Source organism: Sceloporus occidentalis, unplaced genomic scaffold (assembly GCF_023333645.1).
Source record: "Sceloporus occidentalis isolate IW3139 unplaced genomic scaffold, rSceOcc1.0.p SCAF_8, whole genome shotgun sequence".
Classification (NCBI taxonomy): Eukaryota; Metazoa; Chordata; class Lepidosauria; order Squamata; family Phrynosomatidae; genus Sceloporus; species Sceloporus occidentalis.
The window spans coordinates 5,906,415-5,914,548 of NW_028316988.1; the positions used below are offsets into that span (position 1 = coordinate 5,906,415).

At 46.2% G+C, this 8,134-nt stretch overlaps 1 protein-coding gene across 7 annotated transcripts in view; it reads right to left on the reverse strand.

Moving 5' to 3' along the window:
- Positions 1 to 6,722, reverse strand: part of NADK (NAD kinase) — a 44,199-nt gene extending 37,477 nt beyond the window's left edge. For 3 of the 7 annotated variants that reach the window (XM_089534338.1, XM_089534337.1, XM_089534332.1), the window contains exon 1: positions 5,991 to 6,085. The gene's annotated coding sequence lies outside the window, so the exon portion shown is untranslated. Of the gene's footprint in view, positions 1 to 1,431; positions 1,493 to 1,999; positions 2,204 to 5,990; positions 6,086 to 6,613 lie in introns of those variants that run through there. The other 4 variants (XM_089534334.1, XM_089534333.1, XM_089534336.1 and 1 more) reach the window with 4 other exon arrangements.
- Positions 6,723 to 8,134: the final 1,412 nt, after the last annotated feature.

The following is an 8,134-nucleotide window of genomic DNA, read 5'->3' on the forward strand; positions in this document are numbered from 1 at the left end:
TATGACACCTCTTCAAATACTTAAACTTAGCATATCACCTCCTAACCTTAACCCTATGAGCATTTGCTTTCCCTTATGGACTAGTATTACCATATGTGAAGTCAAAGGCTTTCATGGCCGGCATCCATAGTTTTTCCATTCACTATAAGCTTGTGGTTCAGCCACTATAGGTTTGATTTAAGTAAAATTAAAACCAAAATACTGTTATCATGTAGTTCTGTTTCGATAGGCCAATCTAGTCTGGCAGACCCAAATCCATCTGCTGTATTTACTGATGAATTTGCTGTTAGTATAAAATGAAAAGCACAGGTGAAAAAATGAAGCACTTCAAACTTCCACCAGTTACGCAACTTTTTAGTTACCGAGAAGTGAGAAATTGGCAAACTTCTTTGTCAAAAGCCCAGAATACACAAGACTCTTTTCCTTCCTCAAATGAGAGAGGAATTCCCATCATGTACTCCTGCCACTATTTTGTAATTGACTTTCTTAGCACTATGCAGAAACACAAGGTGGCCATCAGAATTAAAGCATACTTCCAAAATGAGCAACTGAAGTTTTATGACTTTGAGGAGACAGAACAGGGCAATAGAGAGTTAGGGTTGAACCTGAACCAGTAGAGCAACGTTTAAGCACCCAGGACTCAAGGTTCTGTCACCAAACTAGGGTTTGCACCAACCACAGTTTTAGAGAAGGCTATGAAAACTTTTGTCTACAGACAGCTGCATACCCTAAAATGCTAATATTTCAGGGCCTGCATGCTGGCAGCTTTGGGTCAAAGTCAGAACTATTTGAAGGGATGTCATGTTGAGGAGGGAGCAAGCTTGTTTTCTGCTGCTCCAGAGAACAGGACCCGGAACAATGGATGCAAGCTCCAGGAAAAGAGATTCCACCTCAACATTCGGAGGAACTTCCTGACAGTAAGGGCTGTTCAACAGTGGAACAAACTCCCTCGGAGTGTAGTGGAATCTCCTTCCTTATAGGTTTTTAAACAGAGGCTGGATGGCCATCTGTCAGGGATGCTTTGATTTGGATTTCCTGCATGGCAGAATGGGGTTGGACTGGATGGCCCTTGGGGTCTCTTCCAACTCTACGATTCTATGATTCTATGAGTGGGCCCAGATTCAAAGGCAGGTGAATCGATTCCCTTTTGCCCCCTGCTATGCCCATCTTCCTTCTTTCCCCCTTTGAAATTAGGATCAGGTTGTAGGTTGCCACGCTTGCACAGAATTGTGCCAATAGCAGTTGGTTGCAATGTCTGAACTGACAAAACACTTCCACCTCTGGAAGTAGCTGTGCCACATAAGTAGTGCAAACAAGCAATTGCAAACCATGGTTTGACCTTCCAAATGAACAAATGGAAAACCCATGATTCCAGTCCAAAGCTCAAACCTGTGGGCACTGCACTGGCTCCGTATTAAAACCATTACTAACCTCTTTTATTCTCAGTGCAAGCGAGGAAGAAGTCCCTTCTGACACCGTTGTGAAATTATTTCTGTTTGGATAATAAGAACATATGGTACATTGTATTGAACGTTTAATGATTTGTGAACCTAGCAAACTCCTTCTAAAGCTTCCATTTCAGCAAAAAGAAAACGTGGCACCTTTAGAGTCTGATATTTAGCAATACAAACTTGAGGTTTTGCCACAAGACTTTTTTTAGCAGCAAATGAGGACAATGGTTAACAAACCACTCTGTATATAATCATCAGAGGTCAGAAAATATTGCGCCGCAAAGAAGATGAGTCATAAGAAACAGAAAAACCCTGGGCATATATACACTGATGTGGCTCTTCTCCCTTTCTCTTGAATTATGTAACTTTGAAAAATCCACCCATTATGCCAAAAGTTAAAAATAGACAAAGCTCACGTTTCTTCCTTATTCAAGCCCACCTCTATTCAAGATTTTGCAACTTCCCTTTTCTATTGCACAGTTCAATATGCTTTCCAATATTCTTTCAGTCGTGTGCATTACTCCAGGTCTCTTTTTAGGGCTTCATACCTCAACCCTCCAAAGCACTCTTCTTCATCCTTCTCATTTTTCCTATCCAGCTGTCCTCCACTTTGCATTTGTTCTGCTCATACATCCGCTATTCAGGACTCTCTTTGCATTCAGCTTCTTTCTCACCATTTCCATATGGCAGAACCTCTGTATCCTTCGTACCTCCGTGATTCTTGCTATGTAATTCCCTACTGCTTTGCTGCTGAATTATGTGGGCTTAGTTCAGGAATGTGGTCAATATGACAGAAGCACAGGTGTCTTTCCTCTCTATTGAGCAATGATAGATTAGAATTGTGCATATCTAGGTGGACTGCTATCTCAGCAGAACAGAGACAGAGCACTTCTCATTAGGGAAATTATAGACTGCCTGCTAGTTATTAAACCTCTCCCAATTCTTGCTCCACTATGCAGCTCATCTTGCCCTCCTACACACCTTCCCCTTCTGTCCATACATTCTTGCCTGTCGTAATAATCTGAAGGTACCATGGACAGTCAAATAGACAAGTGAGTCAGGCCTGAAATCTCCCTGGAAGCCAAGACAATCAAGTTGAGGCTACTGGACTTTGGCCCCTTCATAAGAAGAAATGGGTCACTAGAAAAGACAATAATGCTCGGAAAGGCGAAAGGAGGTAGAAAGAGAGGAAGACTGCATGCAAGATGGTTGGATTCTATTAGGGAGGTCACAGAAATGAATTCACAGGACCTAAGCAGAGCAATGGAGGGCAGGGAGTACTGAAGACGTCTCATCCATCCATCAGAATCAACTTGAAGACAGTTAACAGCAGCAACAATAATCTATTTTCCTCATCATATCCCATCTTCCTCTGCCTCTCACAGCCCTGTCTTTCCTTTCTGTACCCACCCCAACTCTTGCCCCTTTTTATCATATGTCCCGTTCTCCATGCCTCTTCCCAAACCTCTTTTCTCCCTCAGTCCCAGACTCCTAGAATCCCATATCCCTACTCTTCTGACCCACCCAATACCCCTTTTCCTCATGCTTTTTCCTCCACCACATAACTTCTCCTACTCAGTTCCCTACTTTACCCCTACACTCCCACCTCAGCATCAAACTATAGTTCCTTTTCCCTCTTACCCCATCACTTCATGCTCCATATCCTTCTTTCCTCACCCACCTTGGTCTTCTCCTCTTTCCTTTACATCTCCTAATCTCCAGCCCCATACCTCACACTCTTCCTTCATACCTCCAGCCCATTTCACCTCGTGTTCACATGTCCTCCACATCCAGCCTTTTATGCCTTGTGCCAGTGGTTCCAAAACTTTGGTTCGCCAGATGTTTTGGACCTCATCTCCCAGAAGCCCTAGCCAGCTTGGCTAACAGTCAGGAGTTCTATGTAGAGAGATCCTGTAGCACCTTCGAGACTAACTGAAAGAAAGTAGTTGGCAGCAAGTGCTTTCGCAGACTTCAGTCTACTTCCTCAGATGTATTTAGTGGCGTCTTACCTGGGGGCATCCTACACTCATCTATTCTCTTCACCTACAGGCTAGATCCCAATGCCTTTGTTCACAAGCGACCACCACTGGACTTGCTGCTTCATTTCCATACACAAAGGATTTTGAATTTGAATTGACATTCTCACGTATCAAAGGCATAAATATCTCTGTCTCTGGCTTTGCTCTCCCCCAAATGTATCTCAGGAATCAGAGAGCTGGAAGAGGCCACAAGGGCCATCCAGTCCAACCCCCTGCCATGCAGGAAATCACAATCAAAGCAACCCCGACAGATGGCCAGCCGACCTAAGCCTACAAAAGCTCATGCTGCCACCTTCTTTCTTTCAGTTAGTCTCAAAGATGCTACAAGATCTCTCTCCATCCTGATTCTACAGTGGTCCCCAAACTGTGCTCTTTAAGGGATTTTGGACTTTAGCTCCCAGAATCCCAGATTATTGGCCAATATAGCTGAGACTTCCAGGAGCTGAAGTCCGAAATCTCTTAAAGGGCACAGTTTCGGGACCGCTGCTACAGAATCACACAGCTATATCTGGGAAGTCAGGAAGTCAGCTGAAGTCCAAATCATATGGAGAACCAAAGTTTGGAAACCACTGCCTTATACCCTCTAATTTCCCACATGAATGCTCTACTCCTCCTCACTTCACAGCCCCTCTTCTTTCGTTGACACCTCACAGCCCCTATTGCCCCAGGATTCCCCTTTTCTCCCTCACTCCCAATCCCTGGGCTCCCATTACCTTTCCCCATTCCCCACACATACACCTTTCCTTCCCAGGGACCCTCCATCTCTCCCAACACACCCCTCACAACCCCTCCTGCCATAGAGAGCCCTTATTTCTCTTCATCTCCAGACTAATCTCGTCCTGCTTTCCTCAGCCCCTATAGCCTTATCTCCTTTGCATCCCCTGACTCCCTTGACATCCCCACCGCACACCCTGCAAAGCGGACATACTAAAAAAAATGACTGTACTTCCCCATAAGGAAACCATACTTGGTCATAGGGAAAGACTGGAGGATATTTGGCCATAGGGAAAGACTGGAAGATACTTGCCTATAGGGAAACATAGGTGAATCCTTGTCCACAGGGAAAAATTGGAGGATTCCCTTATGTTTCCCTATGGGCAAGTATTCCCCTATGTTTCAAAGACTCATAGAGTTGGAAGAGACCCCAAGGGCCATCCAGTCCAGCCCCATTCTGCCATGCAGGAACTCTCCATCAAAGCATCCCCATTGACAGATGACCATCCAGCCTCTGTTTAAAGACCTCTAAGGAAGGAGGCTCCACCAAACTCCAAGGGAATGTGTTCCACTGTCGAACAGCCCTCTTTGTCAGGAATCTCTTTTCCTCTAGCTTGCATCCATTGCTCCATGTCTTTGTCTCTGGAGCAGCAGAAAAGAAGCTTGCTCCTTCCTCAATATGACACCCCTTCAAATACTTAAATAGGGCTATCATATCACCTCCTAACCTTAACCCTACGAGCAAATATTTCTTTATAGACTAGTATTCCCATATGTGGAGTCGAAGGCTTTCATGGCCGGCATCCATAGTTTTTAGTGGGTTTTTCGGTCTATGTGGCCATGTTCTGGAAGAGTTTATTCCTGATGTTTCACCAGTATCTGTGGCTGGCGTCTTCAGAGAAGGCTGGCATGGAAGAGAGTGAAGATGCCAAAGCCACAGATGCTGGCGAAACATCAGGAATAAACTCTTCCAGAACATGGCCACATAGACCGAAAATCCCACAGAAAAACTATTCCCCCACGTCTCCCTATGGACCTAACGCTTCCCTAATATTTCCCTATAGGCAAGTATTCCCCTATGTCTCCCTATGGACCTAACGCTTCCCTAATATTTCCCTACAGGCAAATATTCCTCTATGTCTTCCTATGGAGAAGTAAATAATAATAATAATAATAATAATAATAATAATATCATCCTGCCCCTCTACGAAATGCAATCAGGGCAGCTTACAAAAAAGCACATCCCCATGTTTCCCTGTGGACTCGTATCCCCCTCTGCCTCCCTATAGGCTACCATTCCCCTATCTATGGGCCAGAATTTCCTAATGTCTCCCTATATGGACTCGCATTCCCTTATGTTTCTCTGTGGGCAAATACTCCCTTATGGACTAGCTTTCCCCTATGTCTCCCTGTGGGCCTGACGTTTCCCTATGGGCAAGCATGCCCCTATGTTTCCCTATGGAAACATGGAAGACTAGAGTTGGAAGAGACCCCATGGAGGGCCCTGATCCCGTCCAACCCCATTTCTGCCATGCAGGAACCCTCCCTCAAAGCATCCCCACTGACAGATGGCCATCCAGCCTCTGCTCTTCCCTTAGGGACTGGCATTCCCTGTGGGCAAGCATCCCCCAGTGTCTCCCTATGGCCTTCTCTCTGTGTGCGAGAGGCCAGGGTTCCAGGGACTGGGGCTCCCATCACCCCCTGCGCGCGCCGCCTGTCCCGAGGCATGACGGGAGTTGTAGTCCCAGCCCAGAGGCGCCCAGAGACCCTCCCTCTCCTGGCTCACCTCCTCCAGGTGAGCGAGCCCCGCCGTTCCCGGGGCCGCTGCTCCTGCTGCTCTCCTCCTCAGAGGCCCCCTTCCGCCGCCTTCCTCCTCCTGCTCCGTCCCATGGTCCGCCCTCCGAAGCCCCCGCCCCGCGACGCCTCCATGAGGCTCCCCCTCCGCCTCTCGCTCAGGGGAGCCAGGGCTCCATGTGCGCATGCGCCAACCGAGCCCAGCAGCAGCAACCAAGGCCGCAGCTCCGCCCCCTCCTAATGCGCATGCGCCTCGCCTCTCGTGGAACTAGGCGATGCCTATAGACTGCGAGTGTAGAGTGACGCCGGGAAAGGGTCTTCCGGGTCCTGTAGGTCCCTCTCCCTCAGAGAAGAAGGCTTTGGCCTAAATTAGTGGCTTAAATAAACCACTTTGCCAACACTTTCACTGCGCAAATGAACCAGTTTGACACCACTTTTACTTTACAAACCAGTTTGGCACCACTTTCACTGGAGAAATAATCCAGTGTGTGACACCATTTTCACTGCAGAAACAAACCAGTTTGACACCACTTTCACTGAAATAAACCAGTTCGACACAACTTTCACTTTACAAACCAGTTTGACATCACTTTCACTGGAGAAAGCTTCACATACCACTTCCTTCCTCATCGTCTTATTTTGCTAGAAGTTTGGTTCTTCTTTCTTTAGCAGCATTGCCAACTTGAGGAGGAACGCACACTTCCAGCGTTGCGTTGCAACTTGCGTCTGTGTACAAAACAACACAAGTTTAAAGTTTGGGCTGGAAAATAATAGGATTCCTCTCTGATTCTATTGTTGTTGTTAATAATCACAATTCATAGACCCATCAATACAAACAATAACAAACAAAACATGTACAATATCAGCCCGTCTGTTTTGGCCTGTTTTTAACTCCTTGCCTGATGAAGAAACTGGTGGAACAAAACAATAATTATATAGTAGAAGGCAGCTTGAGAGGAGACTTGTCTTAAGGAGACTTATCCGTGTGAAAGGGATCTAGGAGTCCAAGTAGACCACAAGTTGAACATGAGTCAACAGTGTGATGCAGCAGCTAAAAAGGCCAATGCGATTCTAGGCTGCATCAATAGAAGGATAGTGTCTAGATCAAGGGAAGTAATAGTGCCACTCTATTCTACTCTGGTCAGGCCTCACCTGGAATACTGTGTCCAGTTTTGGGAAAAACAATTCAAAAAGGACATTGAGAAACTGGAGCCATGTGTCCAAAGGAGGGCGACTGAAATGGTGAAGGGTCTGGAAATCATGAAGCCCTATGAGGAAAGACTTAGGGAGCTGGGGATGTTTAGCCTGGAGAAAAGAAGGTTAAGAGGTGATAGGATAGCCCTGTTTAAATATTTGAAGGGATGTCACATTGAGGAGGGAGCAAGCTTGTTTTCTGCTGCTCCAGAGACTAGGACCCAGAGCAATGGATGCAAGCTCCAGGAAAAGAGATTCCAGCTCAACATTAGGAGGAACTTCCTGACAGTAAGGGCTGTTTGACAGTGGAACAAACTCTCTCAGAGGGTAGTGGACTCTCCTTCCTTGGAGGTTTTAAACAGAGGCTGGATGGCCATCTGTCAATGGGGATGCTTTGATTGAGAGTTCCTGCATGGCAGAATGGGGCTGGACTGGATGGCCTTTCTTGGGGTCTCTTCCAACTCTACAATTCTATGATTCTATACCCTCCAACTGTCCCGATTTGGCAGGGACAGTTTTGATTATACTCTCTCATCCCCCTTTTCCAGCAGTTCTTAAAAAGTTGCTTTCTCCCCCGACTTCCCTCTTTGCACTTAGCTTACTCCCATTCTTATTTCCATAACTGCAAACCAGAGTTCAAAGTGCAAAAGTAGTTTGCACTCCGTTAATTCAGCAAGAACAGGGTGCGAAAATACTACAGATATTACTGCATTGTAGCCAATTTCTGTCTGCCGCTGATTGATTTTTAAGACCAGGACACAGATTCCTAGTGGATGCATTTATATCATCCATGCAGAGGCCAGCAGATGTGTCACTTGAGTTGGAGAGTTGATTGACGCTTATCCTGAATGATGGCAATTGGACGCAACAGGTAAGCAGGCCGCGATGGCCTATTTTTAGGCAGCTCAGGGGGTCTTGCAATCGCCTTTAAAGCAAGCAACC